Below are 5,627 nucleotides of genomic sequence, written 5' to 3' on the forward strand. Positions count from 1 at the left end.
AATAAGCCAGCTCGCCTTAAGAGGTCGATTTTGCAACTCCCGAAAGCAGAGGGCGATCTCGCCCTTCCAAACTTCCGTCACTACTATTGGGCATGTAATATCACAAAACTTCTTTACTGGGTGAAGTGTGACTCTTTACAAGACTCTCCTCTTCCAAGACCTCCCTTGTCTCTATTATCTGCTCTCAGCTCCCCACAGCAGTCCCAAAAGATTGCCATAATCCTGTGGTTTCCGACACAATTTGGATTTGGCTGCAATTTAGGAAACATTTTGGCCTGCATAGGGCATCAACCCTTGCGCCAATCTTATTCAACCACCAATTTCCACCCTCCTGCTCGGATGCTGCCTTTTGTAGTTGGTCAGCCGGGGGTCTTTCGACTAGCTGCGAGTAGCAAGTAGCTGCCTGCACAGCCCGCTGACTTTAACACCAGGATCTCCCTTTGTGTACCTCATGCACCTTGACGTGGCCTGAACCATTTATTGTCCTTGAGATGAGTTAATGCCTCCAAGGGTATGGAATGCAGTGAATGAAAAAAGTTATACACTTTTAGATATCTATTATTAGTTTGATTGCCGTTGCTAGGCAACAATCAAATGCCACAGACTCCATTTTAGTCTTAAAACGGTCCTTAAATCCTGCTCTATCAAACTTGTATTCAGAATTTTCTAATTTGAAGAAGATTAATCTATTGGAAGCTATAAAACCCTAAGAACATCAGCCAATCCTCCGGGTGGACCCTGTAGGAGTATTGGCTGGTTGTCACTCTCTTCCTGCTCTGTGCGGACCAGAGAGGTACGTGCGTGATGGCCGAAGTCCCAGACTGGTTGGGAGGTGTGGCTTCGGGGTGGCTCCGAGAGAAAAATCTGGCTGACTCTCACTGAGTTTTCAAAATCTTCTACCCTACCTTTAACATTTGTGTGTATTTCACGAAATGTTGGGAGCCAGAGTGGTCATCACTCAGAGTAGAGAGATGCTGAGGAGAAAAAAAATCTCTCTAAACTGCGCTCAGGCCTGCACCTTCTGTCTAACTGGGATCATTTTTATATCAGTTTGAAGGAACACTCGTTAGCTTTCTGACGGTGTCACTCTTAAAACTGAACACCAAACCGTTTTTGCCTTCATAGCCAGCTGTTCAGGGAGAGTGCCGGCCATTAAGACATAATGTAAAACCAAAAACAGAGAAACAGAGTTGCCATATTTTCTAACTCGCTGACAATCCCACATCTTTGACATCATAGACATAAAAATTGCACCGCTTTGTAGAGCAACATCTTATGATTCTGACGGTGTCCATATTTTTTGTCTGAAGGCTTCGGTTTGGACAAAAACAGCAGATGTTTAGAGGGTGTTTTTACATTGGAAACGCATTAGGAGGGGGACAGACAGTGCTGCAGTTATGGGCAGTTGAAACCATTCAGGTTGCCATGGATACAGGCAGAACTGTTACCGTGGTAAGATCAAAGATCAAAGGTATACCTTTGATCTTCGAACCTGCCTGAAGTGCAAAGCAATAGGCGTCCTAAAGGAGACTAATCTCATTTGATTACTGGACTAAACAAAGAGAACAGAAGGATCAGAGAGGAAGAAGGAGACACACAGCTGCAGGAGGCTAACATCTTAACAACAGGTTTTTTCATACAGTCAGATTCGTGGTGAGTACCAACAGTAGTGAGTGATAAGTGCAACTTCATCACGTTTATTCAAAGAGAGAGAGAGGGAGAAAGAGTCATGGGCATTTACGTACATGCCGTGTCTGTATCTGGGCGTATTGGGGCGAACTCCATTCTGCATGATAGAGAGACCAGAGAAGTGTAAACCCAGGGACTGTAGAGACGGTGGAGCTCTTGGTGACGTTACATTGATGTTAGACTCAACTTAAAGTGCTGGGAGGAAGCTGTTGTCTACTTAAAGTTACAGTAGATGGTATTATTTGGCTGATGATCTGTTGTTTCCCATATCTGCGATGGACATGAGGAGAAGGGTTACAGGCTGCAACTAGCAGATCTGATTCCAGAATGGGAAAATAAGCATTTACTTCTGTTTGACATCATAGACATAAAAAATATACTGTGTTGTAGAGCAACATCTTATGATTTTGGTGTCCATATTTTTTGTTTGAAGGCTTGGACAAAAACAGCAGATGTTTAGAGGGTGTTTTTACATTGGAAACGCATTAGGAGGGGGACAGAGAGCGCTGCAGTTATGGGCAGTTGAAACCATTCAGGTTGCCATGGATACAGGCAGGCAGTAGGGCTGTTACCGTGGTGACAGGCAGACACAGGAAGTTGTTTTCAAAGATCAAAGGTAGGAGCTCCTACTCAGGCCGTTGTAGGAGCGACAGCGCAGCTCAGAGCTTTAAAGCTGGATCCATACTCCGCGAGACAAAGAGCGGAGAACGCGCTCCACGGGTGGTAAGAGATACAAAAAAAAGGTCTTTTCCGCACTGAGGTACCATACTCCGCGAGACGTGTGTGTGCAGAACTCCTCATACGGCCCGCCCACTAAACTATAAGGAAAGACTTTACTGAGTTTTTTAACACACCACAAGGACTTGTGCCATGGCAAGAGGGCATTATACAGAGAGGGTGCCTGCAACAGCGTGAGATGTCCGGCGATGAGTTGTGAAAATGCGACATTAAAAGTAACAATAGCAAAGATTCAGTGTTTGTGCCTTTATGACCACATTTGCACATCTACTGTGTTCCAATGTGCCTGCGATACTTCAAACTGTCCGGTGATGAGCTGTGAAGATGCGATATTAAAAGTAACAATAGCAAAGATATACAGACATTGTTAACGAGCCTGTTATGCCCGGGTATGTAGGAGTATATAGAATGGTAACAGTCACCATCTGGTATGTGTGAATGGCTGTCTGGAGTTATTGGTGACAAATCACCCTGACTTGCCTTTCTTTCTTTCTTTTATTGCTCATCATGCAAAACCGGTATGGTCTTATCTAAATCTGTTGAATCAGTGCTGTTTATACACCTACCTATATACCTGGAGAGGCTCTTGCTTCTCCACTTTCATCACGCCCACAATAAATTCCGACCAATCACAGCATGGTTGCCGCACAGCCTTGAAAGACAAAGTTCGGCCCGGACCCTGTGCACAGGAGTGCGGATCAGCGGGCGGTCAGAGACAAAAAATGACGTCATTTTGTGGGCGTAACGTCTGCAGGGGGGGAAAATGTCTTTGTCTCGCGGAGTATGGATCCAGCTTAATTGTTCGACTCTGTACGACTCTGAGCAATAAAGGTGTTTGGAGAACAGTTTCAAAGATAGACACAACAGGATATTTTGATGATGACTCTTCACTTCTGTGTCCTCTCACAGAGAGAAGATGATCCTGCTGCTCCTCATCCTCACTTCCTTAGCAGCAGCATTTGAAGTGAATGTGAGAGATCCTATCAGGCAGAGGAGAACCATGACATCACACTGGAGTGGACGTTCCCCACAGACACTGAGACTAAGACTGAGGACATTCATGTCTACTGTCACCATTTAACCAAACAGAACGTATCAGTCCTGTATCAGGTCCATGCTGGCGTTGAGCTCTCAGAGTCTGTGGGTGAAGGTTTTTCAGGAAGAGTCCAGAGTGACACAGACGCCCTCAGAGAAGGACAAATCAGACTTCATCTGTCCAGTCTCAGGACTGAAGACTCTGGTCTGTATATGTGTGTAGTGTGGACGGCTTCTGGATCTGGTACTTCCTTCTGCGACCTCACAGTCTCTGGTGAGTAAGTTAAAGCTGCTGTCTGCTGAGAACTGTCTGGTTTCTGTTCTAACTGTAACATATAATATTCTGTACAGACAGACAGCATCAGGTTCAATTCAAACAGTCCACATGTTCATTTAAACATCAACAAGTCTTGACTCACATTTTTTGTCCTTTACAGCTGCTGTGAACAGCAGACCAGCTCTGAGTCCAGCAGCAGACACAGGAGGATGGACAGGACTCATCATTGGACTGACAGTAGGAGGGGTTCTCATCATCTGTTTGGTTTCACTTTGTTTTCTTATAATAAAAAGAAAGAGACAAAGTTCAAAAGTAACCATCAGTACTAATGGAACTCCTCTCCATGAAATAGTGTGTCAGTCACACCATCAGGAGGACATGAAGAGCTGTTAGAACCTGTTCATTGTTGTGCTGACATCACTGCAGCTAGTTTCAACATATTGTCCAGCTTTGCTATTTTCCTCTAAACACTTCAAAACTCTTGTGTGATCAGATTTAAATCTGACTTGTTTCTTATGTTCTTTCTGTACTATCCTATAATCGTTTGTTATTAACATTTCTGTGCTTTTGAAAATATAATTGTTCTACTGAAATGAAAATAAAACTTTCCCCAACACTGTGATGCACCACTAGTTGGCAGTGGTACTCTAATCTCTGTGGTGGATGGGGGAATTCAGAATTGTATTGCATTCAGAATTCTCTAGCAATTCAGCGCAATCCTTCACATCAGCATTCAAAGCAAAGCTTCAGCTGCAGCAGTCAAACTTGCCTTGTCTTCAGGAAATGCCCTTTTCTAGTTTTAACTACTGCACACAATGAAATGATATAATGATATAATGTGCAGAGAGACAACGGTGAGTTTACTGGCATAGAAGCAGATTCAAAGACTTTTATTGTCAGTTCACTCTGTGTGAAACATACAGATGAACCTAAACCTCTCTCTCACCTTAGTGTTGTGATAAAAATAAGAATACAAAAAAAATATATATTAAACTAACACAAGTTTAAAAAAATAGAGTAAGCGTTAAGCTCCAGGGGTAGGGGGTAGAGGAGGGAGGTGGTGGATTGAGTTCAGCATCCTGACAGTCCGGTGGTTGAAGCCATCTGACAGCACTGTGGCGCAGGCCCGAAGGCTTTGGAACCTCCTCCCTGGAGGCAGGAGGCTGGAGTCTGGGTGGGAGTTATCCTCAACAATGCTAATGGGGTGAGGTAGGTGTGAAATAGGGGCACTGATGATCTTTCTGGCTGCATTCACTATGCGTTGCAGAGTCTTCTGGCAGGAGGCGGTGCAGCCTCCATACCACACAGTGAGGCAGCCATTGATACTTTCAGTGGTGCCCTGGTAGAAGGAGCACATGATGGGAGGTGGGACATGTGCTCTCCTCAGTTTGCACAGGGCGTAGAGGCGTTTCTGGCCAGCTGCGTTATGCCTGTTGTCCAGGAGAGGTCCTTAGAGATGTGCACTCTCAAGAACTTGGTGCTGCTCACCCTCTCCACTGCAGTACCGCTGATGGTCAGTAGTGATGCTGTGGAGGCCAACGTCCTGCAGAACCAGCTGCTCTGGACTTCATCATGGTGGATGTCAGTACTACAGTCTGGTAGTCATTGTAGCTGGATGGGTGGGGCTTCTTTGGTTATTGTGGTAGCCTCTGACTGTAGCTGTACAGTTTAGCACCATTCCTGTCCACACAGTAAACACTGGTCCTCAAGGTCCCTTTAAACTGGATTTAATTGCCTTTATTGAGAACAATATATATTTTTATATGCAATTATGTACTGAGATTTCAACATTTTGCCACGTATCTGACAGCAGACATGCCAAATGACTACAGGATAAATAAATGACACTGTTTCTCAACAAGAATCACAAAAACATCCTCCCCTTTCA

This window comes from Parambassis ranga, chromosome 15 (genome assembly GCF_900634625.1).
Source record: "Parambassis ranga chromosome 15, fParRan2.1, whole genome shotgun sequence".
Classification (NCBI taxonomy): domain Eukaryota; kingdom Metazoa; phylum Chordata; class Actinopteri; family Ambassidae; genus Parambassis; species Parambassis ranga.